Consider the following 17,343-nt stretch of genomic DNA (forward strand, 5'->3'; position numbering starts at 1 on the left):
TTGCGATAGTAGTACTAAACTATACAGAATTTCTTAAATTATCTTTTTATTTATTTATTTTCATTTAGTAATGTATTTTTTTTCCTTTTTATTTTTATTTATTATTGTTTTTGATGGACGTAAATTTAGATATATACAGCGTATCCTAGAATAATTGGAACAACTTTATAGGGAGGTAAGGGACAACAGAAAGATTCAGGTTTGCATAGCAACCAATGGCTTCCTAAAGCTGTTTTTCGAAGGGTCCGTTGTCATATAAAACAAAGCTTTTTTATGAATAATATGCTATTTTTATTTAGTGCTGTGAGTTTGCTCAACACCTCCTAGAAAAGAGTAGGCCTCTGCACGGGTTACCATAAATATCCTTTAGTAGTCCAAACGTAATGACATATGTCGTATTTTCAACCACTGTGCAGCTTAGTACCCCGAACGTAATGACATCTTTCTTATTTTTCATCAACTGCGCAGTTAACTTCGTCACATCGGACTACTAAATTGATCCGTGCTGAGGCCTTCATACTTCTAGGAGGTGTTGGTTTGCTACAGTTACTCATGACTGCTAGATCAAGTTTAGCCTATATAAAGCCAGCGCTGTTTATGCTTATTTTGAAAATGGCGCAATGAAGAAAAGCCACAGTTTTTGAAAAATGGAAAGCGTTAGTGGTCTAGTTCTTAAATAATTTAAAAAACTTACTTCAGTGCTGTCTTATCTGGACACATTGAAATGAGCAAAAACTGAGAATAGGGCAGTGATTTTGAAAATTTTCATCTATGTGAAAAAATGCCCCAAATTGGCGATTTTTTTTAAAAAAAAAGTTTAATAACTTTTAAAATATTAAAGTTATTTGTCCGGTATAAAGCCCAGATAATTCATTACGGAAAGATGATATATTTAGTTTAAAACCATCTCTTTTGCTTCAAGTGTCAGGCACTTAAACTGCGTTTTTTTTTAAAATTTTCCTTGGCGACAAAGCTTTAAAAAAACCATGTTAAAAGCAGATAGGATATCTTTCCTTGGGGTGCACTGAAAGGTGCTGTGTTCACGGCACCTATGGATTCCGAAATGGATTTGGTTGCAAGAATCATCGGACTTGCTGTTGATATCCAACAAAATCCAGGTGCATTTGAACGAGTCCTTCAATCCATTGACCGACTTTGTAACGCATGCATAGCAAGCAATGGTGGAAACTTTGAGCAGCTTTTGCTATATTTTTACAAATCATCTACCACAGCTCATCTTTGACCAATAAATATTTAAGATGATATCAGTTTTGCATCGCTTTGTTTCTTGTACCTGTTACTACTCTCCCATGCCGATTTCGGCCATGGGTTGCTATGCAATTCTGAATCCTTACGATGTCTTGTACCTCCTCTAGAGTTTGTCCCAGTAATCCTGGGACTCCCTGTATAATATTATGTGGGACACAGGAAAAAAGACAATAGTAAGTATTACATTAACAATTTAATTAAAGAAATATAGCAATTATTAAGCATCGATAGCTGACGGCTGTTGACTCCCAGCATTGCAGGACAAAGAATACGAAATAATGGATAGTTTTTTTAGCTGTGAAGAGTTAATGAAAGAAAGAGATTGCGGGAATTTTCCCTTCCCGACTAGCTGGTGTTGTCTAATGAAGAAGTTGTGGTTGTCTTCAAGGATAAAAATCTCGTGGTCAATGACTCTTCCTCCACATGTATAATAAGAAATCAAGCAAACCAGCAATTAAAACTAAAATTTAATATGAAACTGGCCAGTATTCAGCAACAGCAGGCTTAAAGAAACTTTAAACATATAAAACACATAGCAGAAACAATTTCATTCTGTTTCTAGACCTAGAAGTCGGATCGCTGTGACCTCCCAAACATATTCACTATTTGAGCCATTCTCCATATTTATGATAGTTCATTTTCTCTCACTTTATTTAGAAAACACAAATAAAATTGTTAAGTATTACAGCTTTATTTGATCTTTTTTATGAAAAAAAAAAAAGATTGCACTAGTATAATTTTATGAATCCGTATCTTCATATTTATATGTATCTTTTTCAACATGTCTAAATCTCTCCTTGCCATTGAAAAGGTCATTTGTGAATAACTCGATATGGAGCTCATATTTCCCTATACAAATAAGCCAGTTTCATCAGAAATTTACAGATACCAAATAGCTCATCCTCAAAAATCTCATCGGCCTTCTTTCAAAAAAGAGAAAAAATTAAATACTACAAGAGTACAATAAATACAGTTTGGTTAGAAGTATAGGTAAATGCTATAGAAAGTTTAAAAAAAATAATTATCAATTTAATTCTGTGCTGAAGAAACTTGTCTTACCTTTAAATACATAAAACTTTCTATGCTTCAAAGACTACGTAAGTAATACGAATTTGATTGTTTAACTTGTTGATGCATTATACTTTTGATTATCTTCAGTGGCAGACGGATCATGGGTTAGAATTTCTTGCCCTGGGACTAACCGCAAGAGGTTTTCTCTCCATGTAACGCAAATGCTGGTTAATCCCAACAAAAAGTCCTCTACGAAGGCTAGTTTGTCCCAATGCTTCATTCAGAAGTTCCTTTGTTTTCGGGGTTGGTTTTAAAGTTATCAAACCACGGAATTAAATAGTTGCAAACTCAGAATTGGATCTGCTGGTCAACTCTAGTTATGAAATAAAGTAAAAATTGCACGATAGGAAACCATTAACGTGCAGCACTAGTCATTTAATTCCAAGATTCCTGTCTATGGAAAGAGGATCATTACATTTTTTTACATGTTTGGAAAGTTGGAAAATGCATCGTACTCCCATCATTGATGTTTTGTTAAAGTTAAGTGTTATTGTCCAGTTCATATGTTATTTGGCTCGTATTCCACTCCCTGATGTTTTTTAAGTGTAAATGCCATTTGCGCAGTTGGTATTTCCTATATTGACATTCTTTTTTTAAAGAAAAAGGAAAATTGCCAATATGTATTCCATACCTTTCTAAACCAGCAAAAGAAAGTTTTATAACACTAACTAAAGTTTTATTACACAAACTTTATTACACTAGGACACTATTGATTGAACACTATTGACAGAAAGAGTCATCAAATTCAATGAAAAATATTTATTTTATCTTAGGTCATTTAATTCTAGATTCAATAGTTAGTTTTATTGTTGATTTTATTTTAGAAAAATATAAAACTGAAAACAAAACTAAATGAAGTTAGATTAATATTAAAATTTAAAAAAATTATTGATGGTACTTGGTAATTTAAATAATGATTGTATTATATCGAAGCAAAATGAATTATTAAAATAAATGAACAGTAAATAAACTCGAATTTTTTAAAATTTTAAAAATGTATTCTTTAAAATTAATAGTATTTCTTATGTCTGTTATAATAAATTCTCCTATTTCTTTACCAGCAATTAAGTGAAAATTTATAAAAAATCCAGGAAGCATTTTATTTTTTTACGCTTTTAATAATAAAAAAACTAAAACTAAAATATTAAAAAAAAACAAAAACAATAATGATAAAAAGACCTTTTGCTATTCCACTACAGAATAGAGAATTCATCTACCGAATTGAATTCCGTACACAATCAGAAGTTTGTAATGCGCCAAACTGAAATTCAAGGAATTGTGATGACAACAAGAGCATCATTCCAACTGGAAATTGGACCTCTTAATGTTAATTTTATTTCTTGCATATTTCACCATATCTAGAGAACTTTTTAAGCGAGATAAAAAATATTCTCACACAATAAAAAAACTCATTTATTCAAAGATAGATCCATCAAAAAATAATAATAATAATAATAAGATTTAGTAAAATTTTATGATTTCTTATTAAAATAACAGTCGAAATAAGTTTAGGTAAACAATTTTTTACACAGTTTTAAAGATTGTAATTTTCCACGTCAAAATATGAAATTTGGAAACAATCCGTCCAATAGTACCTGAGAAATCGAATTTTTAAAATTCGATTACTCAGGAAGTCAAACAATTTCATATTTTACCATGTAAAATTACATGCTTTAAAATGATGTTAAAAATTGCATTTCTTAGAATTCTAACTTTTTTTTACTATTATTAAATACAATAATAAAAAATAATAAACGTTAAATAATTTTTTTTATTTTGCATGGAATTATCTTTGGATAAACGAACTTTATAATTGTGTGCAAAAAATTTCCCAACTCGCTTAAAAAGTTCTCGAGGTATGACTAAGTACGCAAAAAGTAAAATTAACATCAAGGATTCCAAACTCTGGATCGCTCTCCTATGGCCAAACTATGGGTGCCATATTTCCCAGATTGGGATTATCCCTTATATTTTGGGAGTCAGAAGTCCGAATCAGTCGAAAATAAGGTATGTTTATTCAGAGAAAGAGCGTTTTTTTGTCTGATTTCGTAACTCAAAATGTCTTTTGCGTTAATAAATTAGCATAGTTGAGATCACTCTCTTGAGCCATTCATATTTAGTTCTAGAACACACAGATCCGATGATTAGAACAAAAGTTATTCTGAGTGGTCCATTTATTTATTTATGCTCTGTACTTTTACAAGTTTTGTTAAAAAGATAGACAGTTTTTATTATATATATATATATATATATATATATATATATATATATATATATATATATATATATATATATATATATATATATATATATATATATATATATATATATATATATATATATATATATATATTATAACCGTCGTTGAACGTTGAACAGCTGACCCAATTTTTGGGTTCACGACTACTAATGTTCAATTTGGGCGGTTTAAAAACGTACCTGAAACTTAAATGGGACTTTTTTTAAACTGTGTGGAAAGATAGGGTCATTATGTTAAAACGTACTGTACGAAGCTCCCTATAATCTGTCAAAACGAAAGTAAAGAATCTGTGTACATTTTCTTTTTAAGCTATATTTTTCAAATTTTTATGTGGCGAATGTAGTTTTCCATATAGTTGTATCTTATTTTTTTGAAGTAAATATATTTCTAAGAGAAGCCGTCTTTTAGTTTTATTACAAAACATTATCCAATTCAAGATCACAAAATGTTTTCGACAAAATTTGAATATCATCATGTCCTTATCGTTCAAAACCCATGAACTTTTCAGCTAAAAGAGAACTTGTTTTTAAAATACCTATATTGAGCAGTCGATAAAAAAATCGTATGAATATCTCGCGATTGCCACTTAATGTAAAGTATTTGTTTCAATCTTTCGACTTCTTAATATCTGGATTTTCATCTCTAACATCATGATGTCTGATGAAACGTTGAATTCTTTCGAACATTGGAACTTATTTTGTCTGAAATAAAAAGAAAGAAAAACTTACAGACTCTTATTGATTAAGTTTCTAAACATAATGGTTAGACGATAATAAAACGCTTGAGAGATCTTATTAAACGTAAACAAAAGCAAAACGATACATTCAATAAGATATTGAAGAAGTTCCACGTTTATAGACTATTTAGTATTCAGAATAACTGTTAAATAATTTATAATATACTAAATATGTTTTTTTAGAATCACTGTTACATATTATTCATAATAATTTGAAGTAGTTCTTATTTATTTATTTATTATTATTATAAATAATATTGGAGCTGTCTTTCTATACTCGCGAGAAGCCTAAACTTAAAGAATTTGATACTTGCAAGTGACGTCATAGTAGGTAAATCGTGTCATTTGTCGATTCAGAAGCCATTCAGGTTCGTGACGTCATGTACAGGTATCCAAATAAATCTGATTTAAATCCCATGGTTAGGCATAATCACTTCAGTTTTTCTCGAGTTGCGAGTACCCAATTGTATTATACGATATGTAATGTTCCACCATTATAGAATAGTTTGAATTTATGTAGCTCAAAATTTAGTTGAAGAAGTTAGCAACAAGCCAATACAGATTCTATTGATAAGAACAGTAGTAATTATAAAAGATTAAAGCAAAATTTTTTATAATGAAACTTTATTAATTATAATAAAGCTATGGCCTTGATTTAGAAGTGAGAGTTGAATAAATTAATTTGTTTTCATACAGTGATCTTTAAATTGAATGGAAATGCAAATCTGGATAAACGTAAACAAATACAGAATTTTGTTTCAATAAAATTTTTAAAAATAGAAATTTTTAGTACCCTTTAAATAACATTAGTTTTTTTAAAAAAAAAAAAATTAAATTGAATGAATAAATTTATTGTTATGACAGAATTACTTTCGAAGCGTTTTTCCCCAATCTGAAATTCTCTGAAATGTCATCACTAGAACTTCCCTTTATCTTTTTTTTTATTTTAATTTTATTTTTCCTTCTTCTTTCCGTTACTTTAGCAAATATTTACTCAGCTTCACAGAATAGGACGCAATTCCGAGAGCATTTCGAAGTGCATCTTTTTCAACATTTCACTTTCATTTCAATGAAGGACATTGACAAATTCGATCATTTTTATCTTTAGATCTATCAGTCAATTAACTTCCTTATAGACAATTTTGTTTGCTTCATTTGCATCTGATTTTCCTGTATATACATACAACCCAATAAAGGCAAAAAGGTTAAAAAGAATAGAGAATAATTTAAAAAATTAAGAGAAATAATAATAATCAGTTTTATTATAGCACTCTTTTTTTGCGGATATAATCGTGCGAGCTGATGACGAGATTATATCTTTTCATTGTTTTATTTTTCGTTTTTTTAAAATTTTTTTTAATAATATTTTTTTAAAATATTTTATTTTAATAATTTTTCTTCTTTTTTCTCTCATTAATCTTTATTATATTTTTTTCTATCTTTTCTCTATATTTTTTTTTAAAATAGTTAATTAAATAATTTTCTCCATATTTTTTTTAAAAAAAATATTGAAAAATTAAAAAAAGTTTAAAAGTCTGAATTTTTTTTCGTTTTATGGCATTGAAACTAATTTCAATAATTTTTTTTTAAATATAGTAAGACATTTTTAAAAAAAATTTAAAATCTAGATACTTTTTATAGATTTTAATTTTTTAATATTTTTTAAAAAATTATTTTTATTAGTATTTTTTTCTTCTTTTTCAAAATATAATTTTTTTTCTTGTTATCTTTGTATTTTTATCGTATTTTATGGATTCCATGTAGTTTCAGTTTACACGCAGAAAAAGGAAACTTATTTTTTCGTAATTCTATTTTTCCTTGATTACATACAGACAATTTACGTTAAATTTAAATATTTTTGAGTCTTTCTGGTGTTCAATTAAAATATTAATCAGATTATTCGAGGAATTTCGTAAAATAATAATAAATTGAAAAATATCGATAATAAAAACATCTTTTAAGTAAATTATTTTTTGAATTTCTCAAATGAGAACAGCTTTGAAACAACGTGGGAGAATGTTTCATATTTTTATCCATATGCCTAGTTGCAGCAATGGTAAATTATTATTTTTTGTCTTACATAAATTGTGATTTATTAAGCAGTTTGAGCGACTGCCATATTTTGTGGATCAAAAATCTGAAACCGGGGGTTAAATATCTGATAATAGATTTTTGAGTCTGATTGTGAAAATTCAAATATCATCAGCTCTACAGTTTTAGCACAATTAAGATTTCCTGTTCGTATATTAGAATCAAATCATTAGCGTAAAAGTTATTCAGGAGCTTCGTTTTCTTTCCATTGCACGGTGCATTCTATAAAATCTCTTTTATCTATCGCAGTGTTGCAAGACTCATTTAATTCTATTAAAAATTTTCTTTTGTTTTATATTTCTTAAACAGGGGTGTTCATGACATAGAGAAATATTTAGTGACTCTAAAAAAGAACATTTAATTATAAAATTCAGAGTTTTAGAGAAACTACAAATCATCCATCACCTGACCTAACCCATAACTACAAATCGTTAAACTTAAACCTACTAATAACTTTTAATTTAAATTTAGTTCTTATTATAATCCAAAGAACACTTAATCTTTAAAAAAGAAAGTTAGATTCTCAATTCGATTTCATTTAGCAAAGAAAAAGTGGCTTGGGTTATTTTAGGGGCTGTTTAAATATTACGTTAACATATTTTCTCACATTCCTTGTCCGCAAAAGTAATAAAAATCGCAAACTCCTCCTGGTTTTTTTCTTTAACTTTGACTTTTCTATAGAAATCTGATTTTAGGATTAAATTCAAATAAGAAAGGCAGCTTCGTATGAAAAAAAAATTGCATTTCAAATCATTTTATAAAATTTTGAGCAAAATATTCTTTAGCAATCTTCTGTTTTTTTTTTTTTTTTCATGCTCAAAACTGTTTAAAAGAAGTTTTTTTATAATTTTTTCTTTCCCTAAATTTGATCTTTATTCCAAATTTTAAATTTTCCGTATTTTTTTTTTTTTTTTGCATTTCTTATTTTGCTTTTAAAGAAAATTTCATTTTATTTTATGGCCGGTGTTCAGGAGTTCTCAATTCAGGAGTTTATGTCAATTAATGTTCAACTCCGTAGCCTTGTAATTTTGAAAACAAGGGAACGTTTGGATCGAGCATTTGAGAAAACTAGCCTTCATTTTGACGTTTTTTAAATGGAACTAACCCACATTTGCGTTAGATGGACAGAAAAACCATGATATTTCATAATTGCACCTATGGTTAGCCTGACGGCAAGGGTATTCTAACCCAAGATCCGTCCACCACTGAGGATATTTTACGTTAACACTGTTGTGGATTCGACCCGGTAGCAGAATTTATACCAACCAGCCACCGTTGGGATTCAAACCTGATTTCTTGGTTTAAAGAGAAAGTTGAAAACAAGGGGTTTTTAATGCCTTACATCATTACTCATACTCCCCTTCCCCTTTGTCAGCAAAAATAAGCAAATCACTTCCTTATGTAATATTTGAATTCAACTGTTTATTAATTAATCCCACTTTTATCATGATGTTTTAGACAATCTTCCAACAGATTTCAATTACAAAAATTTCTGTTTTCTCACTAAGTATTGATTTACCATTTCAAGAAATTCTAAAAATATTAAGTGCATTGATTAAAAAACACCATATTTTCATTTTTTCACAGGTATTTTTCATTTTTTCTTCTTCTTTTTTTACTGTTTGCTTTATCTTAGTACATTATATAAATAAATTTTAAACATGTCTAAATTCAGCATGTCCCAACTAACTGTAAATGATTTATAAGAAATAAATTATAAGAAATGATTTATAAGAAATAAATTATGAACTATAAGTCATTCATAATATGTTTGCTTTACTAAGTTTGAGAATAAATTTAAAAATATAAGATCATATGTATTACTAATGTATTTTAAATATAAGTCTCTAGGAAGTCTTAGATCAGCGAGTCTTAACATAAGTCTCATTTTAGGGTATACTTAGTCATAATAAACAAATAAAAAATAATAAGAAAAATAGATAAGAAAAAGAAAAGGTGATATAACATACCATAGCTGAAACTAAAGAACTAATTAAAATAAAAATACTTGACTCGTAAAAAAATAAATAATAAAGGAAAAATAATAAAATTTTCTAATCGTAAGAATTTTTATTGAAGTAAGCTAATGTATTTATGAGGATAAATATCTAATATTAGGTTAGAGTCGATTTGTTTTCAATTACTACTTAAGAAAAAATAGTAATGTAAGGAAATCATTTGCGTCAAAGCAAAGTTAAAATGTATGTATCTTAAGAAATAACAATCAAAAATCAATTATTTCATTACCTACGTTATCTTTCTAAAAAAAGAAAATAAATATTACCTTGAGTTTGCTTAATTGCAAATTTATCACTTCCGCAGTTTTCAAATAAAATAAAAGAATGGACATGAAGAAAAGAAGTTAAACATACCCACGCGAAATGGAGCTAGAGGTAAAAATGTTATTTCTCTTTACTGTTACTTTTGAAAAAAAGATATTCGTTTTTCGATGTGAAAGTATTTTATAACATATACTCAAATAAAAATAATATAATCTTGCTAAAAACAGTAAATATTTTTAAAAATAGTATTACTTTTGATGTAATTTATTCTTCTATATAAAATGTATTTCGAAATAACGTCAAAAGAATTTTAATATGGAAGATTGCTTTAGCTATCAAAATTGAACATAACGACGAAGATTATATTCTTGATTAATTCTTCTTATTATTAAAGCTTTTTGAAAACAATTGATTCTTGATTGCATGCAGTGATCTCGAGAAATTTTGATACCATGTTTATCTAATTAAATTTTATGCTGAAAATCACTATTTGAAAGAAATATTTAAATAGTTTCCAAAAAAGATCGTTTTGCTTTCTTTTTACTTTTTTTATTAAATTATTTTCCAATCGTTTTTAAATAAAAAAAAATTATTAAAAACCTTTTAAAAAATTTATTTAAAAAAACAACAACCAAAACAAAAGAATTTGAGACAAATTCCAATTTTTTAACTGAAAAAAAATTTTTAACACTTTTTTTTCAAGGCGAAAGAGAGAAATCTTTTCGTAGTGAGAAAAGAGATGACATTTTTCAAACTATATTCAGAAGAATATATCATTAATCTATTTTTTAAATTTTAATTATCTATAACAGTTATTTGCGGATATTGCATACACATATTATATGCATAAAATAAAAAGATGTAACAGATAAGAATTTGCCGGGATTTTTAAAAATCCCACGTTTGTTTTGCAGCGCCATCTATCAAATGTAGTAATAAGCAAACGCTGAATATTTTGAATGTCATCCAAACTTCCTATAGTACCGAAATAATATCACATTCCAATTCTTTTTCCCCACTTCAAAAACAATTTTTTGTTTATAAATTACACTCAAATAAATACTCAAACGTTAAAGAACAAAATTACTCCGGACCAATCGGCTAATGAGTCACTAAAACCAGCCATTCCTTTATCTCATTCTTGAATGTTTTGGTTTATTTTTGCACATGAAATATAAATTTTCTCAGTTTGATATAATTTTTCATTTTTTCCCCAGTATAATTTGTTACTTGTTACGATGGGCTGATCTCCATTCATTAATGTTGACCGTTGATAGTGTTTTATTTCTTTCACTAAACCTACGAACATTATTAAGGAATGCAGCCAACCTGCTTTTAATTTTAAATTAAATAAAGATAAAATCATCGTAAAATTAACACTCTTAAAAGAAAAATTAGCTCTTTCATCTACGTGGGCGATTATCTACAAAAACCTTACTATTTGATATTTTATTTTGATAAAATGGCAATAGCATTTTACTTCAACGTCAGGATCATACGATGAATAACAGATTCTGGTTGGGCTTTGGAATTTTCGTGACGCAGTTTGATTGGTTTAATTTATAGGTGTCTTGCTTTCCAACCAATGTCCTAAAGAAAGGTGCGTCTTATCGAAATAGTGTAATTTTACAAATCTACGGTGTTGACTAATCCAACGCAAAACGTAAACTCTTTGATTACTAGGTGTCATTTCAAGTATTTTCAGTGTCTTCCGATCACTGAAGTTTGTGTACATTACATTAGATATACCTTTGTTAACACATTTCTGGTAAGTTCAAGTAGTAAACACTTGGCAAGTATAATTCACGTATTGGTACATGGTTCTTAATTTGATTATTTACACGCTATAAAGAGTAATCTTACACCCACCGGCTTATCTAAATTCCATTTAAATGCCTTCCTCTAACTTTTTATTTTTAACATTGCTAACAATAACTGTTTAGTTTCATTAAACAAGTGCTTAGTTTTATCGTTTTTCTTCAGTTATCCTTGTTGTTGTGCTTATAATCTGTATTTATTACAATTTATTTACATCATAAACTTCTCATAATAAAGTTTGAATAAAAATATGTTCACTAAAAAAATTTGACATGAAAATCACAGGGCATAAAACTCTTTTATGTGGAATAAGCTGAATAATTTAATGAGAAATTAGTAAATTTATAGAAGTATGTATAATAATAACTTCACTTCCAATGTCAGAACAATTGGTATTGCTAAAGAACATAGAATTGCTTAATTTTAACTGTAAGATATGGTCTAAGTTATTTTTATACTGTTATTAAGATATCTTAGAATATTATTAAAGTAATTTTTAATGGCAAATTTTAGCTACTTTGATTGGGTGGGTATACTACTCATACTTGATGTCACATATAATGTGTATAATGCATTTGCAAAGTTTGTGTAGTTAATTTTTTGTCAAGATTTTTGGAGTTAGTAACAATATAACTAGTGCTTATTTTTTTAAATTTAGTAGAGTCATAAAAATTGTGCTCTACATTGCACATTTATTACTTAGAGCACCTATTGTTTTAACTTTGCACTGCATTGTTGATTACACTTGTATTTGTATTTCATTTGTTGTTTATTAGTAAAACAAATGTATGTAATATGTTTACAAAAGAGTTATTATTTCTCGATAAAGTGTAATTTTTAGAGTAAAAAGTATTGTTTGTTGCCTGAATATTTACCCAGTGTTGATTAGGTGATGTGGTAACTGGTCATTGCACTTGCATTATCAATCTCAATTTATTAAACCCAAGGTGATACAGAATATTCCAGACTTTAATTTCATTGCATCTTGTATAAATAAAATTCATTAGATATTATTTAGAATGTGTTACTTCATTTACATATTCAATTATAAAATAACCAGTGACATGACATAGTTTCCGCGTGAAATTGTCAGTCAGCAAAGTGTGAAGTGCATAAGGGCAGGTAGTGTGAATTAATAGCGAAAGTGTTAAAATAAATACAAAATTAATTTAAGTACACTTATTTTATTACCTTATAAAGTATAAAATCTAAAATTACCCTTTATTAGAAAATACATTAAAATAACTTGAAATTATTTAAAAGTATTTGATTGTTTGTTCCTTCGCTAGCTAAGCAGTTATCTAAAAATAGATTTTAATTTTTTCCCCATCATAGTGTTATAGTTATTTCCTTCCACTCTTCAAGTGTTTTTCAAAATATACTTTCATTTATAGAATTTTTAATGTTTTTATAATTTATTTCTTATTTAATTTCATTATCCGATTTCATAAGGGAACTTCAAATTTTCAGTTTTTTGATTAATTTTAAGAAGTTTCATTGGTATGAAAATCATTTTTGATTTTGAGCAGTTAACTTATTGATTATGAAAAATCTTTAGGAATAATTTCAAAGTTTGATTAATGTACTGAACTGGCGTAATTTTTTCTACTTTAATGTAGTCCTAGAAATATAAAGAAATCAATGTTATATAAAAATCGCATTAAGATAGTTCACAATATATTGACTGTAAAATTATTCTTCAATTGAACAAATGGATACTACTTCAGGTTGTGGGATGAAAAAACCTTTTCTGAACAAAGTTTGTAAAAAACTTAGGTGAATTGAAAACAAAATGCTTTTGAATAGTATAAATTCTATTTGTTTTGATTGTAATGCTTTTCTTAAAAACATCAGCATGCCGTGTACTCTTGATATCTCGAAAACCTTGTTATGTCAAACAAATATTTCCCCCTTATTATGTATCCACCTTATGTTAATTAAATTCCTATGACGGGCGAAGAGTTTTTTCTCAGTCTCATATGTCGAGTATTTTTCGAAATAGAAAATTAATTTTTTAAGAAATTACATAAGACAAAAATAACTAATGCATAGTTATTTTTGTCTTACTTTTAGAAATTTATTATTGCTCTATTTAAACTTAGTCAATTATCATTAACATAATTATTGGTAGTTATTCATATGTTTCATGACTACTTTTTAGAGAACTATTTAGAATAAATTTTTCTACTTTTTAGAACATATTTAGCTCTGAACTTGTTATTTTAAAAACTCGTTATCTCAATTTTCTTAGAGTCCCTTTATTTTGAGGTATTAAAGGTATACTGTATCTGTAAATTATATGAAAATAAAGTTTTTATGATTTTTTTTTTAAATAATTAAGAACTTTTTTTAATTTTAGTATTTGCAAATTTATTCCAATTATATAATTAATGTTAATCACTTAATTCTAAAAGAATAGTTTTTGTATTAGGTTATGGATTTCTTGTGAAATATTTTTCTTTGAAATCTAAATGGCAATGTTGGTTGGCGTAAACTGGGATGGTTTGAAAACTGAAAAAAGGTTTGGGACGGGTATGGACTTATAAGTTTTCGTTAACATTTTTATATTTTTAAATTCAGTTTAATTATTTATCAAATATAATAAGGTATCTATTTGCTGCTTTTACTTTCTGGACAGAAAGATTTGGCCTTTATCCAATTTATATATATATCCAGCTGTAAGTAATCCAATGTAAAAATAACTTGGTTTCTGGTCGGCTTGGATTAAGATTCTATGGGCTCTGTACAAGTTTACATCTCCAAAGCAAGCTCCAATTAATCTGTATTGTACACAGGTTTAAAATTAGTATAGGTATCACCTATTTTAAAAAATTTTAAACCATACATAATTTAATTATTTACAAACATTCTTTTAACAAATATTTTTTTCTTAGTTATTAAGAATATTTTAAATAATACCAAATTTTTTGTTTCTATTTGCAATTTATTCAGAATCAAAAATAAAATAACATTCTGCGGGTGGAAATTTTTATTTCATTAACTTGTAAAATTTTAAAAATGATTTATTATTTTGTTTTGTCAAATTTTTATGGTTTAAAATTCATTACAGGCAGTCAAATTTAAATGAGTACTATTTGTTCCAGACAACTGTATTCAAATGAGTTATCTATAAAACTATAAGCAGAGTGTATTAGTTCAGGGGTCTGTCTAGGTTTTTCTGAGAGGTACCTATTTTGTGAAAATTTAGACATAATTTGAGAAAAATTAAAAATTATATTAAAAAATCAACACAAAAATATGGATTTATCGTTTCTTAAGGGATACAAAAATAAAATTTTAAGAAAAAGTATTTTGTGAAACTACCGTTTTTCCTAAAATTGAGTTTGTGAAACTACCGTTTTTCCTAAAGTTGAATTTGTGAAGGTACCGCTAAACGGTAGTAAATTCGGCCTGGACAGACCCCTGTAGTTAAATATTAAATGTTATTTCTTTCATGAAATTTTAATTTTAAATGGTATGTAATAACATATGTTCTGAAGAAATACTTTATTGATCGGCAAACAATTCTTAGTTTTTAATTATAGCATCATAAAATATAAATATTTAAATTTATATATCAAAGTAAATTAATGCCAAAACAAAGTGTAATATCCTATACTATATAATTTCCTTTAAAAGAAATCTCCTATTAAAGACTGTTTTGACATCAGGGGTCTGTCTAGGTTTTTCTGAGAGGTACCTATTTTGTGAAAATTTAGACATAATTTGTGAAATTAAAAATTATATTAAAAAATAAACACAAAAATATGGATTTATCATTTCTTAAGGGATACAAAAATAAAATTTAAAGAGAAAGTATTTTGTGAAACTACCGTTTTTCCTAAAATTGAATTTGTGAAACTACCGCTTTTCCTAAAGTTGAATTTGTGAAGGTACCGCTAAACGGTAGTAAATTCGTCCTGGACAGACCCCTGGACATGTTGAACATTTCTTTACTTTTTCCCTTCTCATATTCATGGTAGGAGTGAAATGTGCAAATTAGGGTTAAAACACTAATCTTTTTTTTTTTAAAACTTTATACTTTTCTATTAATAAGATTTACACTACCGATAAGATCTTAAATTACACCAGTCACCTGTTTGGAGCAAGAAATGGATAAGAAGTCCTTATTAAAGTGACAAGTATGTCCATCAGTTAAATATTCTTAATGGTTCATGCAATTAACCGAGAACTAGCAGCCATAAAGAATCACTCAAACGAGAAAATTTAACATTGTTTTCATATTTAATTTTTTTTATTTGATTATCCACTAAATTTATTTGATTAAACAAGTTATTCAATTATCTGATATGCAATTAAGTGGAGATGACTATTGTAATTTATATTCTTTCTGTTTTTTTTTTTCATTTAAATTTTCTTACAGCATTGGGCCAGTCTAAATGGATTGATCAGGTTTCTAAGGATTGTGCAATTAAAATCAAACAAATAATTTAGGGTAACCCTATATTTCCTTTTTTATAACTTGTTTAATTATTGTAAGAATATATAAAATAAACCAGGGTTGGCAAGGTTTAGGACAGAATGGATTAATCCACGGTTTAAACCGTCCTGTCCAAAACCCCTTTGTCCAAAACTGTCTTAAACTGTCCAAAACCCTTTTACTCAAATTATGTCACAATTTTATCTGAACAATATTTAAGAGGTAAAATAAACATAGAACTAATAACATATTGATAATTAAATATACTAGAGAATATTTTTTTTTAAAAGTATAATGTTTTATTAATATTGTTTAACTCCTCAATTTAAACAAAGGAAGATTAATCAAGTTCACTTGGTCCTCTCATTCAATAGTACATAACTGAAGTTTGGCCTTGCCATATAGGTTAAAATATTAGGGACTAAGTGCTTGGTTCGTCATAAACAGGTTTATGTAATATTCAAGAATACTTCTATTTCATTCACGTTCAATTCTTTTAGCATAGTGGTGATACATCACCAGTGTCAGTAACTGAAACTGATGTTATGCCCTTCAATACTGTTAATACATTTTTCAGTTATTTTGTATTTTCAATTTAAACTAATATATTTATATTTAAAAACAATTTTTTTTAAAATAGATGTTATAATTTCTGCATTACAGGATAAAAAAGACATTTTTTTTAAAAAAATATTGTGAAAAATAAAAGGTTAATTTTTGAACAAATTTAGTATTTTTTTTAAGAAAAATTATTATTTTTTAATATTGCCATATTTATTCTTATGCAAAAATATTATTTATCAGTATTAAAAGCATATTTATATTTAAAGGATTATGTATTCACTTTTGTTGTTCAATGAATTGTGGAGCTTCAAAAATTATTAACCTTTTCCTATTATATTATATTTCTTTTAATAAGTTATAGTAAATTTTATAAAAAATATCAAATATTTATTGATACATGTAATTATTATGTGTACAATGGTTACACCTATAGAATTTTTACCTTTTAACAAAGTTCAAGGTTTTGGACACTTTAAGACAGTAAAACCCACGTGTCCTGTCCAAAACCAGTTTAGGACGTCCAAAACCCCAACCCTGAAATAAACATTAAGAAATTTTTGTTAATTTAAAATAAGAATACTTTAAAAAGTAATGTATACAGGGATATGAACTTGCCCTGCTTTGTGGTGAAAAAAAAAATGTTCATTCTTAGGTTTCATTAAATTTCATTTAATTTAAAATTCATTTTCATTCATTTAATTTCATTTCTTAAATTTAACTTTTAAGTTATGTTGCCCAATGCCCACCTCTATATTCAAATATTCGTAAGGGTATTACATGCCACTTAGTTCGAAATGTCTGGCTTTTAAAG

At 27.1% G+C, this 17,343-nt stretch overlaps 1 protein-coding gene across 6 annotated transcripts in view; it reads left to right on the plus strand.

The window, feature by feature from the left end:
- Window positions 1–17,343, plus strand: part of LOC107450383 (long-chain-fatty-acid--CoA ligase 1) — a 67,873-nt gene that overhangs the window by 12,088 nt on the left and 38,442 nt on the right. The window contains exons 1-2 of one of the 6 annotated variants that reach the window (XM_087159845.1): window positions 11,283–11,477; window positions 15,912–15,983. The exons of 2 other annotated variants lie outside the window; for them this stretch is intronic. The gene's annotated coding sequence lies outside the window, so the exon portion shown is untranslated. Of the gene's footprint in view, window positions 1–9,727; window positions 9,821–11,198; window positions 11,478–15,911; window positions 15,984–17,343 lie in introns of those variants that run through there. 3 more of the 6 variants (XM_071180152.2, XM_043040029.3, XM_071180150.2) reach the window with 3 other exon arrangements.

This window comes from Parasteatoda tepidariorum, chromosome 1 (genome assembly GCF_982258835.1).
Source record: "Parasteatoda tepidariorum strain Cologne lab strain chromosome 1, Ptep-v5.0, whole genome shotgun sequence".
NCBI classification, from domain to species: Eukaryota; Metazoa; Arthropoda; class Arachnida; order Araneae; family Theridiidae; genus Parasteatoda; species Parasteatoda tepidariorum.